Below are 24,480 nucleotides of genomic sequence, written 5' to 3' on the forward strand. Positions count from 1 at the left end.
CCCGAGTCTCCTCTAACCCAGAGCCATGTCTTCTGTTGCAGCATGTAAGTAGGCCAAGATGGCTGCAGTATGACTGATATTCCCCACAGGAGGAGAGGTCCTATTAGTGCTTGCTGTAAACTGTACCCAGGCCTTGGCTCAAGGCTCTTCAGCTGTAGTGCAACCCACTGTGTAGCTGCCACCTAAACCTGTCCCGTTCCTCTGTGGGCCTTTGGAAGGCAGCTGTGGTCACCACTAGACAGAAGAATGGGGGTGATTAAAAGCCTGTCTTTTTCTGATCAATTGAGTCTCATCATTTCCTTTTTTCACCCATGGTGTTGTTGCCAGTCAACCTGCTGCTGACAAGTCACATTCTGTCAAGTACTGTTACTCCTTCCTCTGTAAGTATGGGATTCTTTTCTGACAACATTCAAATGATATCCTAAACTCTAGATCTTAAAATTACTTGCTCTTTTCTTTTCCTGTATCTTAGAACTACATTGCCTTAAGATCAGAAAATGAAAACTCTATTGCTCCAAAGATAACTTTTTTTTCCCTTTCACATGTTTCCTAAGATTACTCTCCTTAACTGAGGACTTATTTGACTCAATGAAATATAATAATTTAGTGACTCCCTGTCCAGTCTTAAAGTAAATGATCCTGGGTCTGTGTCCTAGCAACACTCCTTGAAATCTTTATGATCTTGAATAGTGTCTTAATCTCTTAGTGCCTTGTTTTCCCCTGATAAAACTATATTAGTAATAGTAACTAACTTATGGGGTTGTAAGGAGATTATTTGAGCTAAAACATGGAACGTATCAGAAACAGTGCTTAGAAAATATTAGGGGTCCAGTAGATGCTAACCATCCTTCTTCCTTTGAATCCCATTCTATGGCATGCCAGGTCTTACAGTCTCTAGAACCACATCCTTGATGTACATGAGGGCTCCCTAACTGACTTCACTATAGACACAAAGACATAATACTCTGCCTCTCAAGATATGGACTCCTTCTACTTACTTACTTTAAATACTCTACCTTCATTCAACCCAAGTCATAATGAGCATGGCTTTCTTCTTCAACAATGATAATTTCTTGAACCTCGTTTTTCTATTTTTCATTTTTTCCTCCCTCAGTTTTCTATTTCTATCTCTTTTTTATCCTTAAATTCTTACGACTAATATGTATCTTATTAGAGACTCAATAAATATTTTCATGATGAATTGAAAAAAGGACATAAAGAAGGATGGAATTTTCCAGTTTTAAGATTTTGTGCATTGGCAAATAATTATTTTCAAAATATGATCCCATGACTGAAGATGTTCTTTTGGCCATTGCTCTCATGAAAATTGAATGTTCTACTGATGTTCAAATTTTACTTTTTTATCTTAGAAAGAATAAAAGAAAATATCACTGAGAATACTTATTTTTTTAAACACACTTTTACTTCCCTCTATTTTTGGTTGTTTTCTACAGAGTGGAATTAAGAATTGGGCATGTTTTCTAGGATTTGAATAAATAGGCTTATACATGAATTTATCAAAAATCCTTGTTTATATTTAGGAAAATATATATTCCCAGATTTTCCCAGGAAAGTCCCAGTTGATGGCGGTTACTCTGGCTTAATTATTAAAGTTTCTCCCTTCACTCTGAAAAGACTCTCGGTTGATATGATAAATCATTTTGTTACACTACATGTAAGAAAGTTTTGTGATTGAGGTTGTGTAAGAAATCAGAGGTATAGTCAGCTGTTATTACATGATATGGGACATGTTGATGATTCATCAGAAACACTCTCTGAGTGTCCTCTATATCCTAGGCTCAGAATCACATGTTCTTAGGAAAGGTTCTCTGATGGAAGATACCCTGCATGGGTATCTTCTCTTCCATATTTACCCTCATCTGAGGATACATTGCCCAACCTGAAGATACAGATCATGGGATCTCAAGTAAAAATGATCAAAGCAATCCTTTAGGTTGACTGTGATCTCCCAATTTCTCCATTCTCAACAATTTGGGTTGGTCTATTTTCAGGAATCCAGCTTTTCTTTTCTTAAGGGAAAAGGAAATTATTGAATAAAACGTCCAGTGCCACCTCATTTCAGGTGTAGTTGGGTTTGAGTGCCCAAAAACTCACCAGAAAGTAGTCTCCTCTTCTCAGTTTTGCTTTCCACTCTGTTTTTCCACTCTGTTGGTGTCATTCTCAATTACACTTTCTCCCTATGGAGACCTGAGATCTGGCTCATGCTCTCGTTGCTAAGCACCATTAGGAAGACTTATCTCATTACCTCCTAGTAAATTACGAGATTCATTTAGGTTGGGCCATCATTCATCTTTTTATGAATCTATATATAGTCAGGTGGGAAGCTGAATAACTCTTGATCTAGGCCTAGGTCAATTGTCCCCTCGGGTTATGAAGTTGGAATAGACCAACCCAAATTGTAGAGAATGGCAAAATTGGGAGATCACAGTCAACTCATGCTCATCTTTGCCAAAAAACTGCAGACTTAATTGATGCCCATTGTTTATTTATTTATTTTTTTCATAAAATGAATGTTCATTCCTTAAAATGTAGCTGACTTGGCTTCCTTGTTACTAGAGATTGGTGCAGTGTCTGTGTATGTTTCAGGATATCGTTTCTTCTTTTTTGTGTTTTCTTAACTATTCCCCTTCAAGGGATGACTCAAGGGATCATGCTTCCTCTGTCTTGTCCATCTCAGAGGTTTTTCCAACTTGGCAAAGATTGGGGGTAGTGTGGAGGACTGGAATATGCAGAACCAGACAGGGTGTGCATACATGACTTCTGCCTGCATTTCATTGTTCAGATCTTAGGGATACTTGAATGTAACTGCAAGAAGAGCTAAGAAGGAGCTTGAATCTAATTCACCAAATCGGATTTTCTTTTTGTTGTTATTATAAGAAAAGAAACACTATGTTTCAGTTTATGAAACGGGCCTCAGAGCCTTGTTCTCAGTGTCTGAGTTGAAGTATATGTTATTGTTCTAGAACAGCAAGACAGAAAACTCTGATGAATGTACAAGTACCCTTTAACCACTTTGTTCACAGTGATCTGTTCTCCGCCCCCTGTGTAATTAACCGTTAACCTGGAATCCCAGCCAATTCTTGTCCTACCCTGGAAATCATGTCTTCAGGACAGGAATGGTCTATTCTGACAATCCTAATTTACACAACTTTATCTCCAAACTGACCACAGTAATTCTTGCAGTATTGCTTACTATTTACCAACTTTTTTTTTTAACTGCATGAGCCACTAAGCATTTACTTTCTTGTGTTGAGCAATTTTTTTGGGCAATATTTCCAGCCCTGTGTTAGTTAACAGGCTGTCAACCCCTTGATAACAATCCCAATTTATCACTCAGCTGTGAACATTGTCTCCAGGCAAAGCTTGGCCTACATGGTCTGAGACCTGGAGCAATTTTATTTTTACTCATTCTAAATAAAACTTGAATTTCTATAAGTGTGTGAGTGGGTGATCAGGAGAAGAGGAGGGGAGAACAGAGGAGGGGGGGAAGATAAAACTACCTACAAAGACTTAGAGATCTTTCAAAGAACGAATAGGACAAAAAGTATGTGGCCACTTAACAGATGATATAAGAAGGTGGGAAAATGGAATAGAAAGAAGAAAAAGAAATCCAAGAATGAAGGAGAGAGCAGGTAATAACTGAGAAAGTATGTAGAGAAAAGATTAGGGGGAGGAACAGAAGAGAAGCCAGAGGAGAAGCCTACTTGAGTATATGTCTATCTTCCCATTTTTAATTTTTTTTATTTTAGTTGTTGATGGACACATACCTTTATTTATATATTTTTATGTGGTGGCAAGGATCCCAGTGCCTCACACGTGTGAGGCAAGCACTCTACCACTGAGCCACAACCCCGAAAACAATCTGTCTTCCCGTTTTTAACTTCTCACCAGCCATCAGCATATTCCTCAGCAAGCATCCACTGGTCATCTTGTTTTCACTGGGCACATGTGTTCCACAGCTCTCCACAGATGCACACTTTGAGGTGCACATACCCTCTAAGCAGTGGTGAGAAGGAGGCAAGGGGCAGGGCAGATTCTTAGAGGTGGAGCTTTGGGAGATGGAGAGGTCCGTATCAACTGGAAAACTGAGGCAAGGATTCATGGGAGTTCAGCTGATCTTCGAAGTTTGGATGTGACCCCAAAAACAGAAATGGGGGCTGAGAGCACGCTCAACATGAAGAGAAGCTTCATGAAGAGAGACCATGAACTCAGCATATCTGTAGTACGTGAACTGGATGGCAACAGAGGGAATCAGAGGAGACAAAGAAAAAAGAAGGGAAAGAGAAGAAAATAAGATAATCATAAGAATGATTCCCTTGAATTATTCCTTGAAGGTGTTTTGTTACAAAATATCAAAAAGAAGAAACGATGTGCTGAAACATGTACACAGACACTGGACCAATCACCAGTGACAAGGAAGCCACGTCAGCTGTAGCTCAAGGAATAAACATTAATTTTATAAACCAAGAGAAAGAGGAGATAAAGGATTGAATCAAGAGAGTCAGCGAAATAAAGATTCAAAAGAATAAGGAGATAAAGAAATAAAGAAAAAGGCCCAGAGATAGAAAAAGGAAAATATGTTTTCTGACGCTTTCAGATTTTCTGGACCTGGAACCACCTTTTTGGCGTCACTGGATACTGCCAATAAAAGGGAACCTTGTCCTGACACCAAGCTTCCTACATCTGTCTACTTGGTGAGTCATAGTCAGATGTCCCGTATCACAAGCCTGTTGGCCATGGAGCCACGTTATAAACCTGAACATCACCAACAGAGGCATGGATACCCAGACAATGGTAGGCAAGCAAGTTTTCAATCATTTGATTTCTCTTGGAAAATTTCTCTAGAGAATTTTTAAAATGTGGTACCTCTGAAACTGCAATAGAAAAATAGAATGCATTTATTATTGTATTTAATCTAAATATACTTAAAATTAAATTTGGGGGTGGTTGATTTCCCAATTATTTCTAGTGCAATTCATAGATCAGTTACTTTATTAGAATTAATTTGATCTGTATGTTGTCAAATTTTGTTTGGGATCCAAGTGGTATTCATCAAATTCCCCATCATAATGTTTAAGCACCCTAATACCTTTTATAATTCCAGGATTTTCCCAAGTAGACACAAGTGTGACTGTTCTTGCCCCGTGATCACTCACAAATGGTCATGACTTGGACTAGGTGCACTACCTCCAGTGTTCTCCATGATTTTCTACACATGCTTGGCTTGGAGTCATGATGACTGCTCTTTGGGAATGTTCACCTCTTACACCTGTCCCAACCTCCTACCACCAGATTCTTTTGCTAGGCTAAGTTTATTTAACCTTTATACTGAAGTTTTTTTTTAAGCAGATTATTATTCTTCATGTAAAAATGGATTTCTCTCTCATAACATTTCAAAGGTAGCATTCTAGGGCTGCAATGTAAACTCTCACTGTGTCAGGAACCAGGCATGATTTTTGTACTGTCTCCTCCAACAGTTAAGTTTTATCCTGACCTACATCCACATTTTAATTATTGCCAAGAAGGAAAGAAGGGGAGGAAGTGTCTCAAACTGACAATTTGGTGTTGTCAGTATTTTGAATTCAAGCCATTCTGGCCAATGTATAGCAGTATCTTGTTTCAATTTGTATTTCCCTGATAATCCATGTTAACATAGCATCTTTTTCCTGAGCTTATTTACCATCCATAAATCTCCTTTTGTGAGAAATTTTCAAAACTTTGAGCACATTTATTATTGTTGATTTTTAAGAGTTATTTGCATTGTTGTTTGAGCATATTTTCTCCCAGCCTGTCTTATTTTTTCATTCTGTTGATATTATTTTTCACAAAGCAGAATTTCTTAATTTTATTGAAGTCCATGTTATCAATTATTTTTTCTGTGGATTATGCCTTTGGTATAATATCTAATAAGTCATTATCATATTCAAGGTTTTTTTTAGAATTTTTCATGTTATCTACTAAGAGTTTTATCATGTTGCATTTTTGATTTAGATCTGCAATACATTTTGAGTAAATTTTTGTGACAGCTTTAAGGTATGCATCTAGATTCTTTTTTTAAATGTGGTTTTATAGTTGTTTTACATCAGTTGTTGAAAAGTCTATCTTTTTTTCATTGCATTGAGTATGAGTCATTTTTCCATTACTGTGGAAAAAAGTATCTGAGAACTTCTACTGAGAGGCAGAAAGATATATTTTTGCTCATGGTTTCAGATGTTTTGGTCCATTGTCATTTGGGTTCATTGATTCTGGGTCTGTGGTAAGGAAGAAAGTCTTAGCAGGGAGCGTGTGCTGGAGCAAGGTATCTTACCTCATGGGTAGAGAGAAAGGTGGGGAGGGGTCAATGCAAAATATGCCTTTTAATGACACACACCCCCAGTGATATGCTTCCTCTAACATGGCTCCATTTCTCAAGTTTCCACCTCTTCCCAATATCAAGCTTTCAACACAAGAGACTGTGGGGCACAGTCCACATCCTAACTATAACATTTTGTAATTGTTCCTTTGTCAAAGATCAGTTAGCTCTGTTTATGTGGGTCTGTTTCTGGACACTTTTATGTGCAATTAATATACTTCTGTTACTCTTATATTTCTCATCTTTTTCCAATACCTCACTTTCTGGATTGCTGTAGTTTTGTAGCGAATCTTGGAGTGGGATAGTCTCAGTCCCTCACTTTGCTCTTCCCCTTCAATGTTATGTTGGCTATTCTGGATGTTTTGCCTCTCCATGTAAGAGGATGTAAAAATGGATTTCTCTCTCATAACATTTCAAACTTTAGATTTAGCTTCACAATATTTACAGAATAATTTTTGGGGGGATTTTGGTTTGGGATTACATGACATCTATACGTCAGGTCTGGAAGGAACTGATAATTTTGACAATATTGAGTCTTCCTATCCATGAGCATGACATCTCTCTCCATTTACTTAGTTGTTCTTGATTTTTATTCATTAGAGGATTGTAGTTTTTCCCACACTGATCTGGCATACAAGTATTTAGTTAGATTTATGCCTAAATATTTCATTTCTGGGTGGGGGTTACTATGGTCAGTGGTCTTGTGGTCATTTTTCAGATTTCACTTGTTCTTTTCTTGTATATAGGAAAACAACTGACTTTGTACCAGGTTTTCAATTTGCACCATAGAATTGTCATTTGTATAATGAGAAGACCATTTAAATGTGGGACGATCGCTTGTTCTTCTATTGTGTTTGAGTGTTGTATCTATCAATCTTTGTGCCAGTACTACACACTCTGTGTAGACATAACTTATTGACAATATTCTTATTTGGTAGGATAGGTTCTCCTACTTTCTTCTGTTTCATTTGCCATAGATATTTTTTCTCCTTTTAATTTTTATATATAATCAGCTTATGAGTTTCAAAATACTGTAATGACATAGGCAATGTGATCATATTGGTTTTATAGAATGTTTGAGAGAAATGAAGTATTTTCACATACTGATTAACTGGTATAGATTTTTAAATTTTCTTATTATATTTCTTTGTTGTTGATTGGTAGAAGTAAATTTTACTTTCACATATAGACTTTACTGTCTTTATAAATTCCCTGATTAATTTTTTCTATAATTTTTATACACTTTTTGGTTTTTATATTTATTTCATTTTAGCTACACATGACAATAGAGTCTATTTTGACATAATAAACAAATATGGACTATATCTTATTCTAATTAGTATCCCAGTCTTGTGGATGTACAAAATAGTTAGGGTCACTGTAGTGTAATCATCTATGTACATAGGAAAGTTATGTCAGATTCATTCCACTATCTTTCCTATTCCTATCCCGCTTTCCCTTCATTTCCCTTTGTTTAATACTTTGAGCTTCTATTCTTCCCCTCCCACCCCCTTATTGTGGGTTAGCATTCACATTTGACCTTTGGTTTTGGTAATATTTCTTAGATGTTTCCAAGGGCATATTTATCACTTGAGTAAACTGAGAGATTTTTTAAAAAATTTTCCAGATATATGTTTTTTAATGTATTTTTTTCATCCTCATCAAAATAGTTAATCTCCACAAAATGATGATAGTTAAAGTAAAAACAGAGAAATAAATTTCTCTGTTAATAAATCTTGGCAGGGTTGTTATTTTATTATTCTTGTCAAGAACAAACTTCTTCAATAATTTAGCCAAGCGAATGCAAACATTTTTGTTTCATGGTAGCTTCATGATTTCCTTCTTCCTTTCCTCAAGTGTGACTTTCTGTTCTTTGGTTGGGTACAGCAAAGGTTTAACCAAGGCCATGACCTAGCGCCTGGTTTCTACCACACCAATGTCTGATTTCCTTCATTCATGAGGAGTGACAATTCTGGGTCTCTGCTGGGATTTCCTAAACAGAGATCCTGCCTTGCTTCTCTAGATGGTATGGCTGAAATTTCAGTTTCAGTGTGTACTCACAGTTTCCAGGTGTGGGTATAGGTTCAGAGCCACCACATCCTGCTGGCTTCTCAAGCTGTACACCCTCTGACAGGCTCACTGTGATCATCCATTAGGAAGGCAGAGTACGAGTTCCTCTAAAGTCTTTTAAAGATACACACGACCCTACCTCCTCCATCCTGTCCAGAAGGGGAGCTCCTCTATGAGTGTGTGTGTGTACACGTGCACACACACACACACACACACACACACACACACTCAGTTGACTTAGAACAGGGCTGTGCTGATTGCTGTAAATATATAGTGAATAAATTGATGTCTAGCAGAGAGGAGGTGCCCCAAATGAGAAGAATGAAGAGTGAATGTGGAAGGGAATTGAAAGATATGAAAATGTCTGGCAATGCCGAGATTTATTCATTTATTCAACAAATATATAATGAGTTAATAGTGCTAGTCCTTCAGCTTCACACACAGAAGTGAAAAAAGATAAATCAGGCATAAATATCCCCAAGATACAGATTTTCTCCCATTGATTTACTGTTCAATAAAAAGAAGAAAACTTGAAGATAATACACCGCAACATGTGAACATGGTCCTATGAGTGGTATAAAACATGCACCATGGCAATTAACTCATTAATGTATGAAATCTTGCATTTAATCCATTTGTATTGAATTCCCAATTGATGTTGAAAAACACTTAGAGAAAAGAGGCAAAGTACAGAGATAGCAATGATACAATCTTTGATCTCAAAAGGCTTAGCCTCAAATGAAGAAGAAAATGTGTGTTCCAAATAAACACTAAGGTATTTTAAAATGTGCTTTTCGGACACCTTCTGAGCTGTATGTTGGAACGTAGCCACTGCTTCACAAATGCAACCAGCATCCACTGGGTTCCACCTACACTGGGCACATGCCACAGCAGTCAGACTAGCCACTTCTCTGACAAGAAAAGACACCTGCCTACGTGTGGAAACACAAGCATCAAGCAGTGATTCTGGGAGGCAATGCTTGGTAGCCAGAATCAACATGAGCAATATGGAAAGGGAGACATTTGGAGCAGAACAAATAGCATGAGCAAAAGTTCAGGGGTGGGAGAGATAAATGCCCTAATATACATTTTGCCTAATTTGAATGTAGGGGATGATAAAATAGAAAGTAAGAAAGTAACATCAAAGGTGAAGAGAAATTTTCTTAATGTCCCAGCCTTTTCACTGTTATGAAATGATTCATTTTAAGGTTAATCTGTGGGCTCCTATATGACATTTAACACAGATGAGTTCAATTCAACACAACACAATAAAGTTCAATACAAATTGATTAAATATGAGACTTTATAATTAAGGAATTAACTTGCTGCAGTTAATGGTGCATGTTTTGTACCACACATTTGGCCTTTAGTATCCAGCATTCTCCACGTTGGTCTGAGAGAGATCTGAGAGAGACTCTCAGCAGGACTTCACTCACAGTCCCACACCCTGAAATGGTTATTCACAGGGCTTGAGGGCCAGTCTCCATTCCAGGGACAAAGTTCTTGCTGGGCGGTTGGTTGCAAGAGTGTTGTATTTCTTCCTTGTGACTAGGTCATATTTGATGGTGGAGTAGACTTAAAGGAGAATACTTTTTGTAACCAGAACCTCAGAGATGGAGCCCTTAAACATTTGCTGTGTCAGGAAAGACGTTTGAACAGGCACAGAACGACCCATGATGAGAATGAAAATGACAGTTCATCCAAAGGGGGTCATTGTCTGTTTTCTATCCAATTTTTTACAGACCATAGATGATATAGGGGGCCCAGCAGGGAAGCACACACATAAAAAATCAAGTTATGAATTATTCAGAAGATCACATTTTAATTCTAAAAGGTAGACTTTAGCTTGACTAATTGGTTCTCTGTTGGGGAAAAAAACGAATTATGAGATACTAGGTTTCATATTTATTAGCCAATTCTAAGCAGTAATTCTAGCAAAATTTGACTCAGAAAAATACTTTAGACATTCAGAATTTTGTATTAATATGTACTTTGTGGCTTTAAAGTATTTCATTTTGTAATTATCAGATATTAAATATTCAAGATAAACATGAAAAAAAAATAAAAATTATTCATAAACCCACCTTCTAAAATAAGCTCTATGATATTCATATATAGAACTCAACATGCATTTCTCTATATAATTTTTTTCTTTCATAATGGACTGATACAATATCAATTAAAATTTGTAAAACACCAATTTAAAGCTAACTAAATATTAATGTATAATAAATGCATTTATATAAATTATTTTAATAGCTTTAACATATTCCATTGTGTAGCTATTTTATAATTTATTTAGTCAATTATTTACTGTTGGACCTTTAAGATAGTTAAAAATGTTCCAATATTTATACACAATGATATGATTAATATTCCTATGTTTGTACCTTTGAATAGTTTTCTAATTATATCCTTAGAATAAATTCCTAGGGTGGAACTACCAGATCAAAAGGCAAAAAACATTTTTTTTTGTTTGTTTTCTACACTTTACTAAAATTTTAATTAATTAATTACTTTCATTTTCATCCTTTACCATATGCTGTCTTCAGCTTTAACTGATGTCATGAATTCATAAATAGATATTTAAAAACATAGTGCAACTAAAAATTAGAAAATTCAACTAAACTCAACTTAAATTTCTTTTTATCAGATTGTTAATAGCCTTGGCTGATTTATTTCTAGTATTTATCCTCTGCCTTTGCTGAACTGATGAAAATAATTTCTATCTTAATAGTTGCTGAAATGACCAGTACTTGTAATAGTATTTAAATAAAAAGATCTTTCAAGAAAGAAGCAGAAAATTCTTACTGATGCCTGAACCACATTATGATTTGTGATTCAAAATTTCATGAGCTGCACATCAGTTTGAAATTTCTATTTGAGATATAAGCACAAGACTCATCCAGAACCAAGAAATCCTACACTAATGGCAGAAAAAATGTAAAACTTCTCAGTAGAAACACTTGAATTCATGGATCAACCATAGAATGGAAGAAAAGAATCCCATGCATGACAAGATTTAAGTTAGTATAAACTAAAATTGGGGGAACATAACCAACTACTCATCTTAATCATCAGAATAAAAGCAAAATAGCTTGAAAAGTAATGGTTACTATTTGAAATTGTCCAATGCATAAAAGAAGAAAAACACAGCAAACAGGCAATTGAAAAAAACTAATATTTTAAAAAATTTGTAGCAAAATTTTTACTTAGAATTTAATTTTTTTTTGTATTTGTAGATGGACAGAATGCCTTTATTTTATTTGTTTCTCTTTATGTGGTGCCAAGGGTTAAATCCAGTGCCTTACATATGCTAGGCAAGCACTCTGCCACTGAGCTACAGCCCCAGCCCTTACAGGGCATTTTTACAAGGCAAGAAAAAGAGAAGACAATAAAGACTACAGAATGCAGCAAGAAGAGAAGAAGGGGGAAAGGCAGAATGATTAAGCAAAAATAAATAAAATAGAAATGTAAACGCAAGAGTCAAGTATGTAAGAGTTAATGCATATTGACTGTACTAACGTGTTAGAAAATGCATCTAAAATTTTGAAATCATTTTTCCACACTGTCAGACTTTGCCTCTTCAATGTGCCCTCAAATACTTGTGTGTTTAAGATTTGGTCTCCAATGCTGCAGTGTTCAGAAGTGAGACCATCAGGAAAGTGATAAGATCACAAAGCCCTAACCTCATCAGTGGATTAATTTATTGATCAATTCATAATCTGGTGGCATTATTGGGGGGTGATAGAAACTGTAAGAAGGAAAGCCCAGTTGGAGGAGGCAGGTCACTGGGAGTGTGCCCTGAAGGGTATCTTTTCCCCAGCACCTTCTCTATCCACCCATTTCTCCCTTTGCTTCCTGGATGCATAAGGTGAGTTGATTGTAGACTGAAACCTCTGAATCCATGAGCCTAAATAAATCTTTCCTCTTCTAAGCTGATTTTTTGAGGTATTTTGTCACAGCAACTAAAAACTGGCAATAATAATAATAATAATAGTAAAAGAATGACTGAAAAAAAGAATGCTTATAATAAAAGTTGAGGGAGGACAAAATAAATCAAATAAATAGAAGGCAACAATTCAATATATAAACATGAATATCAGAAAAATTCTATTTGAATATTTAAGATATGTGTTGCATTATTAACTTGCGTTTTTGTGCTCAAATACTTTTTTAGTCACAGAATCCTTATAGTAAAATAAGACTAAATGTATGGATATATCTGTACTTTTGAATACTCTCATAACGGCATTTTACTGATAAAACACAAGTTTATTCTCTCATGGGAAAGTAAATAGGGAGCCTATTTATTGGGAAATCAAACCAAAAGATAAAAATCAAGACATTAGTTGCATCAAATATGTTAAGTGCTATGGCTTGGATGTAAGGTGTCCCCCCAAAGCTCACATGTGAGACAATGCAAGAAGGTTCAAAGAAGAAATGATTAGGCTAAGAGAAGCTTAACTTATTAGTGAATTAATCACCTGATGGGATTAACTAAGTGGTGATGAAGGCAGGTAGGGTGTGGTGGAGGAGGTGGGGCATTGGAGGTGTGGCTTTGGGGTATATATTTGGATCTGGTGAGTGGAATATTTCTCTGCTTCCTGATCACCAGGTGAGCTGCTTCCCTCTGCCTCACTCTTCCTCCATGATGTTCAGCCTCACCTCAAGCCCTGAGGTGGAGCCGGCTGCCTATTGACTAAGACTTCTGAAACTGTGAATGAACCCTTAAATAAAGTGTTCCTCCTCTGCAATTGTGCTGGTTGGGTCCTTTAGCCACAGCATTGAAAAAGCTAATGAAAACATTAAGGAAAGATTCTTTTGATGACAGATGAGCATTATACTTTCCTTGGGGGTTCTCAATCCAGGGATGTCAGAGAGACTGCTTACTGTGAGCCTCACATATCACAACATTCCACAACATGCAAAACAGTACTGTACACACAGGCCTTGACCACTCCTTCATTCATCTTTTTGGTCTTCCTTGTATCCTGGCTTTAAGTTCTGAAAGGCTATTTCGGTTTAGTTTTCCCTAGTAGGGACTTAAGAAGCAGCCTCTCTGAAGAAGTTTCTAACAAGAAGAGAATAAACTGTTAACCCTAAATAGAATCGGATCATTTCTCTCATTCAATCTCCTTATTTTGGATACAAGGAACTCTGAGGAAATGATCTGACTTCTCTCTTGAGGTGGTACTAAATGTGGAAGGACCCTGGTTACTAGGCGAATGATGGATGCCATGTTTAAGAGGTTGATCCATAGACCCAAGTTTAAAAAAATCTATCTCCACAGTGTGAAGTTGGCTTTTTAACTTATTTTCATTTAGACTTTAGATTCATAAACTGAAATTTGTAAATATTAAAATGTTTGTGCAAATCATAAGGTATTGTGAAATGAGTTTCACTTCCAAAGCCCTCTGAGCAGTGTTTAGCAAGAAGGCTGATAACACTGGATAAGTGTTTTGTTCACAGTATTAGCAGGGTGTGCTCTTTTCTCTCTGCTCTAACATTTTCCAGCAGCCTGATGTCCACATTCCCTTTTCGTTCCTTCTCACATTCACAGTGCAGAGTGCTTTCTCAGCCAAATTTCCACGTCTGAGTCACAATCAGTCCCTTTTAAGTCAACCCATTTGTGCCTTGAACATCAGCTCCTGAGCTACTGCACTTATCCATGACCTAGCAATTTTTCCTCCTTAGATGCTAAATTATTGCTAACCAGAAAGTGACAAATTTCAGTTTGCAACCTTTTTACCACCATAAAACTCACTCAATAAAAACAAAAGGAGCCACAGAGAAGCAGGGCTTGGGAGATCATAAAAAATATAGATGTTTCAGGCAGTCTGTGTCTATCCAAGTGGTAGGATTAAGTGAGTTAAGGACAAGTAAGTAGAAAGCTTCAGTTAATGAGACAGATTACTTAGGGAAACAGAAATGTCACAGTCACTGGCCACATAAAGCAGTGGGTTTGTTACTTTTGAATGCTGACTGTATTCGCAAGAACATTATTTATTAATATTGAGATGTTCTCCAGCACTGCACTTTGGTCAATATAGACCCTTACATTGATCATTTAGTGATCATTAAATGTCAGCTTCACAGCTTGGGAACCTTTCCAGCAGCAACCTAGGCACTTCCTCCCTGAGATGATGGGTTTAGAGAACCTAGATAGGTTTTCTTAACTTAGTCCTGTGACAGCTTGATATTTGCAACTGTCTGGTTTCCTGAAGCACAGAATCTAAAGGAAGAGAAGAAGGAGAAGAAGAAGATTTAGAATCTCAAACCCAGAACAAACTTCCATGTTTTCTTTGAAAAGTTTTCCAACTTCTAGTATCCCTCTTTCTTCTTTGTAGCCAAACCTGCTCAGAAGGCCTCACCCCTTCCTTACTGCCTGGCCCACTCCCCTTTGACTCCAATGCTAGCCACCTTTTCCCAGAGATTTCACTAAAGTTAAGAAAGGGCTCCATGTCACTAAACCGAACTAACAGTTTTAGTCTTCTCCTCTCATCCATTATAACTACTTGACACCATTTTTAAAAAATCTATAGCCAATTTTCATGACTCACACTATTCTGTTTTCTCCTTCTCTCACTTTCCAAGTTCACTTCTCTCGACCTAGTTATTAAACTCTGGTATCCCTCATGCCTCAGGATGAGCTGCTCTTTCCTCCTACTCTCTATTCTTTTCCATCTCACTTCCACCTACATCTCTGGATGCCACCCCTTTGCAGGTGACTCACACTCAGGCCTGTCTTTCTGACTCAGACCTCTCCTATAACTCCTGGTCTCACTTGATAAGTCACATTTTCTATTTCTCCCAGAAGACAGCCCAAAAGTCTCACAAGTTCTTGAAATGTTCAGTCCAAATACCTGAATATCTACCCCAAACACGGGCTCCCTCCAAAATCACCATACATTGTTTTCTCTGCAAGCCACAAACTTGAGTGCTATCCTTAAAACAGACCCTTTACACTCCATGCCCCAAAGATCTACACATATCAGCTATTTTCCTCTTGAATATTGCTCATGTCTATCCAACTCTTTTCATCTCCATCCCCTAATGCAGGGAACTCAATAATTAAATTCTCAGTATTTAAAGATTCTCAATCATCCACACTTTTATAGTAAAAGACCAGCCTACTGCAAGAGCTTCTGAATTGGCCTACTCAATGCACATTTGTCCTGCTTTGACGATTCTCCAATTTCCTGCTAAACTGTATGCTTTAAAAAACTAAGTATGGTTGTCTTTCCCTTTTTCCTAGATTGATAATTTAAATTTTTGAACTGGGAGCGCCACCTCCATTAGCCAAGTTGTTCCTCTAAGAGCCACCACTCCTCCCACTCTGTCTTTCACTCAGTGTGACCACCTGCACATCTCCTCAGGCCCCTCATGCTCACCATTCCCTTTCAGAAACAGTATCTTCTTTCTGGACCGCTCTTTACCTCCACCTCAAATGGCTCCTAAGTAGGGCTGACTTGGCCTTTAATTCCAGATCATCTCAGCTCCTTTCCTTACATATACTTACAATAACCTCTCTGACAAGGTTAATCACCTCAAGTAAACTCTAAAAGTGCAAAAAGTTAAATTATAACTCATTAACATTTTTATTAATATATACAGTTTAAAATACATTTTCCAAATCATAATTTCATTAGGGTAGGAAAGTCTTATTATTGCCACAATTGCATACCCAGGAATGACACACATATAATATATATAATAAGTAGATATCACTTAGTATAATTTGTAACATCTATGTGACTATTTATGTGTACATATATATGTCTTTTATATACATCTTAACATGGGACAGTTGAGACTCAGCTGCTCAATTTTCTCATCTATTTAATATCAGCAAATCATAATAGCTAAGTTCTTTTTCTATGTCTAGATATGATGGGATAAAATATTAAGAAGTTTGACATAAAACTAGCATGATGGGTTGGCAACTTAAAACTATTTTCTGTACTTTTTTGCATTAAATTCTTAATACACATATATACCAAAATTTTTTATATCTCTATTTGTATATAAGGTATGCTGACACTAACTCCAAATCTTTTTACGTATATTTTGTATAATGATGAAAAGTACATGTATAATGACATAATTAGGTGTGAACAAACTTTATATACAGAGTTACGAAAATTTATGCTGTAAATGGGTAATAATGAATGTAATACATTCCATGTCATGTATGTAAAAAATAAATTAAAAGACAAAAAAGACAAACCCCAATTACATATTAACAGAAATGAAGAAAATATATGATAAATATTATTTTCAAAAGAAAGAAAACATTTTCTGTGCATTCTAGGTCTAGGCAAATAAGCAAATATACTGTGGATATTAAGAGCTATGTTTTCCATTGTCAGAGAAGGAAGCTAAAATATGGAGAGGTGAAAGTACTCTATGCCTCTAGTATTTGACTGGAATTTGGAGTAAAACTTAAGATTGTCAGGTAGATCAATAGTTATGATGGATATTTCTGGTTCTCATGTATGTTCATATGTATGTGTGTACATAGTTACATTTATTGTATGTATACAGATATATGTGAATAGGTGCATCTATGAATATAGATCTATAGATAAATGCATATAAATATAAATGTAGGAGTATGAGTGTATAAACCATAACCAGGGTTTCTAATTCTGGCCACTGAGAGAACCTATCAATGAATGCATCCAGTAATTAGATTTTGGCTTCTAACCATACTTTTCACTTAAAAGAAATGAAAATATTTTGAAGAAGTGGCAGAATTTGGAGACAGATAGGACAGAAACGATATATGCCCAAAATATTATTCTGTGCCATAAAGCAAAGAAGTACTTACAGAATGCCAAGTCTGCAAGGAACCACTTACTAAATCTGGAATCATTTGAGCACATCTAAATAAATAATGATAGTAAAGGATTTTAATCCACTTAATAAAATAATAATTCATGAGACCACATGGATATAAATCCTTAAATAAGAAGAGAACTCCTTCTTACAGTTCAAATCAAAGTCATAAATGTAGAAGACCAAAGGAATTAGAAAATTACCAACTGGCAGTTGCCATAATCATTGTTACAGGAAAGAATTGTCAATAGGTGCTGCGATTCATGGGTGAAATATTAGCATGTAGGAGGAGGATAATTGCCTAGTTTCAAAACATCTATTTGCAAGTTACTAATTAAGAAGGAACAAATTATTAAAACCAAGTAATCGTGGTTAACATCAGGAATGCAACAAATCTACATCATGTGCCTACAATTGTCATGCACACAATCTAGAGCAGAATAGAACTTATGTAGGATTCCAGTCAACAATGATGTCAATCTAGACATTAAAAATATAAGACGGAGCTTTTCTGTGGCTCAGTGGTAGAGACCTTGCCTAGCACAAGTGAGGCCCTGCACCACATAGAATAAACAAATAAAATAAAGGCATGCAGTCCATCTCCAAGGACAAAAAAAATTTTAAAAAATATATAAGACATCCCCAACTTAGATAGACAGAGCCTGCAAAATACCTAACTTTTGCTCTTCAAAAATGACAAAGTCAGGAAGCAAAAAATTAAAAAGTCTTATAAATTACAGGCAATTAAGTATAAATGACAGTTGAGTGCAACAAATCCTTTCCTTTGACATGACTGGAGCATGACATCTGCAACTTATTTTTTTAATATTTATTTTTTAGTTATACATGGACACAATATTTTTATTTTTATGTGGTGCTGAAAATGGAACCCAGTGCCTCACACACGCCAAGCAAGTGCTGTACCTCTGAGCCACAACCCCAGCCCCTGCAACTTATTCCTAAGTGTTTAAAAATGTGTGTGTGTGTGTGTGTGTGTGTGTGTGTATACAGAGATGTATAGATAGACACATAGGATACAGAAAGAAGGTTGGGAGGAGAGAAACAGGAAGTGGGAGTGAGAGAACCCATTAGGCATGTTCATAGGACAGAGAAACTAGTTAACATTTAGGGAATCTGGGTGAGCGCTTGGGAAAACTATTTGTACAAATCATACACCTTTTTAAAGTCTGAAATTATGACCAAATTTTTTTAGACTAAAGTGTGAAAAAACATGAAGAGATTTTATGTTTCTATCCATTTGTATTTCTAGTCTTTTATAATCAGTCAAAGCCCAAATGGTAACATGATTTAACTAAGATCAGACAATCTGTCAGAACTGGATGTAGAACTCTATGGTACTCTTCTTACTAAGGAGTAATCCCCAATGCAAGATGTCAACTTTTCTACTTCTGTACTCTTATGCCCAAGGCAGATGTTTGTGATCAATCAACTGAGGCAGGAGAGTCTCAGACCCACCTGCCTACATTGCCCTAAGAAGCGTTGACTCACACTGAATGCTATTTCCTACTCTAAATGTCATACATTGCCCTCTCTAATTCACAATGATATGGAGATTCCTAATACTACAATCTGTATAGATGTTAACTGTATATGAGATGATAGAAAAGAAGTGCAAAATAAAATTTTCTACTTGAGAGAAAAATTTGCACTCTGAATTTACTTCAAAACTAAGGACTGGTCTCTTTTTTACAAGTAGCATTCTTTTGTCTTTCTACATGCAAACAACTTCTTATCTTGTCCCATTTGAGGCAAGCATGCTGACTTATGCCCTAACTCTCCCCAAGTAGAGACAGGAACATCTAGAAGTCTCCTTCAAATGTGACCTAAATTCTATACATTAGCAATTGGTGATTGCATCATCCTCACTACCCTTTCCTCTCCATCACAACCCCACTTTAAGCCTAGATGCTGTTTCTGAATCTCTCTTAATGAATTGCCTCAGACCCTTGCTACCTGAGTTGACACCATAATGAAAATCTTATATTTTCACAATGATTTCACCTAGGTCACTGATGGGTACTGTAAAAGATAAATGGATTATGCCAAAAATCTTTCCTAGGATATTATTTTGATTAGTGGTGGGAGTGGGGTCAGTGAGAGGAAAGTGGTATAGTGGGAAGATGAAATATCTGATGAAAATAGTTGTATAATCTATGGAAGAAACATTACTGGTATTGAAGGAGAACAAATCTGGGAGATGTGCCTCTGAGTCACAAAGACAGCACCAGCTGATTTTATGACATGCCATGCTATCTGTAGTAGGAAGCTGCATTTGCATCTTAAGGTTGGGTTCAGAAATAGCCATCCTGGATTAGGGTGCACCTTTGCAGCACATTCTACCTTGGGCAATGGACAGGGACAGATATATTAAAGTAGCTAAACATTAGAGAGTGAGATAGGTTTCTGTGCTTTAGCAAGTGCCATCTTTTGTCCATCTTGATGGGACAAGACTATGATTTGTTTTCATGAAGCCAGGCCTACCAAATGCTATTTACATGGAAAAGTCTGGTCTTTAAATTTATTTATGATTGCACAAGCCTTTCAGAAGAATCAATATGCTTATCATTTACATATTAATCATTTAAATGGTGGTCTTAGTCTCTAGAAGCTTGGAAAATAGGAATTGGCAGCATTTAGCTACTTCAATCTAATTTTCCAGTCTAATTTCCCAGTCTAATTTCCCAAATTCCCTCCATTGGCAGCTGCAAATGCTCAAGGGTGCATATTTCAGGTAATTGAGCTTTTGAGTTGAAGCTGAGATGGTCAGCTGCTTGAATCTCATTGAAAATTCAGAGAGAACAGAAAGTGAAAGCCCGATTCACACTTTGGGATACTCAGAGCTTTCCATAATTACTCTATGGCTTGAGACAGCTGAAAAGAGATAGAAAATAAGTCCAAAGGTAGGAGACCACACCTACAGGGAAGAGAGTAACCCTCTAGGTAGGACCCAGAGAACACATGAATTATTATTAGCAAAGGCTGCTCTATATATACAACAAATTCTTATGCATTATTCCAGTTCTTCATCTTTACCATGAGGCTATAATTGGTTCAGTCTTTGTGGCCATTTTCAGCTTTGGAAAGTCAGAGTTAGAGGAATAAGGTGCTTTTTCTATATCATCCCTCTACTAAGTTTGAATTTCAGATTTTTTGACTCTAAAATCAATGAATTATATTATTATACTTCTAATAATTTTATTTTTCCTAAATGCAGGACTAGGCAAACTGCCCTCTGCCGGCTTCTTCACACGCACATACACATACACACACCTTCCCTCTCCCTGCACACAGAGATCTGACTGCAGTGTGCACTACTGGTCTTGCACTAGAGAGTAAGGACAATGAATGCAATCCTGGGGATAAATATCTGATAGAAAATAGACATTAGCACATATTGTCTTTTCTAATCCAAACTTTGTGTGTGTGTGTGGGGGGGGTACTTTGGGTTCAAAGCAGGGGTACTTTATCACTGAGCTACATCCTAAGCCCTTTTAATTTCATTTTGAGATAGGGCCTCTCTAAGTTGCTGAGGCTGATGTGATCCTGCCTCAACCTTCCCAATAGCTGAGATTACAGGCATGTGGATGCCACTGTGGGCTCTGATCAAACCTTAATCAGAGTTAAATTAACTTTGATTCTAGGGCAGGGATGGTCTACTTACAGTTGGTAGTGTGGATCTGGGTCCACAGATTGATCTGTAACTGTGATAAAGACAGAGTTTCCTGGAACACCAAGGGTCCTTATGTTCTGAATTGGCACTTGGCAGCCCAAAATAAACTCAGTATGGAAGTAAGTGGAGGTATTGCCAATAAGACATTAAAGCCAAGATTTGCTTTTTAAAAACCCAGTATTAACTGAAGCCAAACTTCCCTTGCAAACACACACACAAAGATCTGTTCATTCTTATAGGTATAAAAAATGATGGACTTTCAGTTGCATAGGCTTAACACTCTGTAATTTAAGTGTGACACTTAACTTGTAAGAGATCCCCCCTTATCTCCCAACTATCTCCTCACTTTGGCTCCCCAGCATAGTCACACAGTCTTTCTTAAAGGTTAACAGTCTGATTATAAAACTCTGCAAATTTGATGAGAAAGGACTAACTCTTTGTTACAGCAACTATATATATATATATATATATATATATATATATATATATATATATATTTTTTTTTTTTTTTAAATCACAAGGCACTCAGACAACAAAGCCCTATTGGTGGTGGGGCCACTGGGTCTCAGGGCCATCCTTGATTGTATTTTCTGTGTTCTCTAATTTCACCTGTGTCAAAAGCCATTAAGAGAAGATCAGCAGACATTGAAGGCTGAGTTCCAGGGAGGTAATTATAAGAAAACTTTTTGGGGCTATGCATTAGCCTCACATCAAAGTCCTGTGGGGGAAAATAAGGCTGACAGGTTTATGGAATTTCTCTTAGGAGAGAGACCCACTGGACCACAGGTGGCAATATAATCCACTCAATTCTCACACTGCAGGGCCTTGCCTTACCCTAGAGTAATAGGTTTAATAAACTTAATTTCATTATATCTATCAGTGTAATTCACTAGGGCAATTCAATATTCAAGGGAAACCTGCAGTGAATATTCTGAAAATTTAAAGACTCACTTTTGTTTTCTTTATCTTTTTGAACAGCTTTATTAAGGCATAATTCACACATAGTACAATTCACTCTTTTAAAGTGAATAACTAAACAGCTTTTAGTATATTCACACAATCGAGCATCCATCACAATTAGATTTTAATTGTGAAGTTAAATGCAGAAAATGCTGCATTCCGTGGCCATTGACCAAATCTCTCCATTTCCCCCAGGACTTCCCAGTAATATATTTCTGTGTCTATAGATTTATCTCTTCTAGACATTTCATATAAATGCAATGATAGAATATGTGGCCATTTATGACAATCCTCTTTGACTTAGCATAATGTTTTCCAGGTCTGTCCAAATTGTAGCATGTATCAGCATGTCATAAGGGTTTATTTATTTATTCGCCAAATAATATTCTATTGTATGGATATGGTACATTTTCTTTATCCACTCATACAGATGAATAATGCTATTGTAAACATTCATATACAGGTTTTTGTGTGGATATTAGATTTCCTTTTTCTTGAGTATATATACTTGGGGGAAGAAATGCTAGATCATATAGTACTCTGTATTTTACTATTTGAGGACCATCTAAATTATTTCCCAAAGGGGACTCCCTATTTTACATTTTCACAATAGCATACAATTTTACTAATTTCTCCATTCACTCATCAATACTTGTTTATTTTCTGTGTTTTTAATCATTTTGTCCACTGAAGAGCAATGACTTTAAAAACACTTAGATCTGGTTGTTCAAGTTTAGATTTCCATAGCAGAGTGAGGATGCTCATCAAATAAGTGTGCCCACTGATAAGGGTGGAGTAAAAGGAAAGTGTTCTGATTCATGGTCACATGTTTATTTAAAGGCACTTTTTTAAGATTGGTGTCTGGGATGTTTCCATTCCTTTTTGGACCCAAAGGGGAAAGTGGATTCCCTTTTGGGAATAAGCAGAACCCAAGAAGAAGAAGGGCCTGGGTGCAGAGACCAGGTATATTTTGTTTATTTTAGTGAATTCTGTCATTCAGACATTAGGACTGTGAAAGAGGATCTGGGGATTGAGCAGTAGCATTTGGGAGCCCAACAGAGAGATGGTGACATGAGAGCAGAGTGTCCGCTCCATGTCCTTACTCAAGATGGCTGACCAGACTTACGGGGGGGTGTCCATAAGAGCTTGCGTCAGATGGGAACCCCTGCTGTGGTGGTAGAAAGCTGTGAATCCTGGACTGCCTAGTGCCTGAGAATAGCACAGGTCCTACAGAACGTCAGTGATACTTAAAGTCCAGTTCAGTTCAAATACATAATAGTTGGCTGGTAGAAAGACTTAAGTCTGAAAATCTTTTACTGAAGCATTTCTTCTAGCCAATGAGCAAGATGTTTCCAAATGGATATAAAACAAAGTACATGAAAGCCCTTCAGGGGCTACACCCATCGCCTTGCTTCTGTGGGCTCCTGGACAGGAAAGCCCAGTGTGGTGAACCTAACATCTTTTATGATGATCCCTTAAAAAATAAGGGTATTGAAGGGGCTGTAGACTGAGCTTGCAGAATAGAATCTTTATGGCTATTGTGATGAGAGTTTATTTAGCATATTTGTTCTTTAAAAAGTAAGATGATACTCATTAGAATAAAGAAAAACATCCTGAGCTTTCAAAACAAGTAAAGCAGACTAAAAAATCATGGTGAAAAAATAGAGAACAAAAGGGTCTCTTTTTGTGAACTATGATGATTGGTGTGTGTGGAATGGGGCTAAGCCTGGGACCTGCCTCTTCCAAGGGTCTCCATGGTTATCACCCTTGTTAAGTGATGTGAGATACATATTCCAGAGGAAAGCTCCCTTTTGAACAGTGGTATTTTTGTTCTATCTGAATATAACTACAAAAATATAGGACTATATTATACATAAACATCTATATGGATGATGAAACATAAAGAACAAACTCTCATAAAATTGAACATCTATTTAACATTCCTGAAATAATTTTAGATAGTTTATTCTTATTTTTTCCTCTGAAATTCTAAAGCAAATTTCAAAGATAAATGAAACATCTAAAGGCTTTTGTGGTTGTTGTTTGTAAAATAGGTGTGTCTTAGCGTATTCTGGGTCACCTCTCAGCTGAATCCTAGACCCACATATTCCTGTGCATATAATCACATAGATGACCTAAAAACCCCTCTAATTCCACATTAACAAATAATTTAACTTGATTTTTCCTCCACAAACTGTCCTGATTCTTTATATTCCATACAAAGATACATGCATTATATATACTGTCATCTAATGGGGATACTGAGGAAGCATTTGAAACTCCTATTTCATACTTTCATTGCACAATTCTTCAACAAGTCCTACAAGTCTATGGTTGAATGGCTTTGAAATCTTGATTCACCTCTGCATTCTACTGCCATTTCCTTACTTGAGGCTCCTTTAGACTTTGAACTCTATCCCTGGTCTCATCTGTCTCTCATACACTTATTCACAATTCCACTGGAGTAAGTTCACTAAAATGCAAACCTGACTATGGTGTATCTCTAGTTCACTGTCACTCAGTGATCTTCATTTGCTTTCCACTT

This window comes from Callospermophilus lateralis, unplaced genomic scaffold (assembly GCF_048772815.1).
Source record: "Callospermophilus lateralis isolate mCalLat2 unplaced genomic scaffold, mCalLat2.hap1 Scaffold_74, whole genome shotgun sequence".
NCBI classification, from domain to species: domain Eukaryota; kingdom Metazoa; phylum Chordata; class Mammalia; order Rodentia; family Sciuridae; genus Callospermophilus; species Callospermophilus lateralis.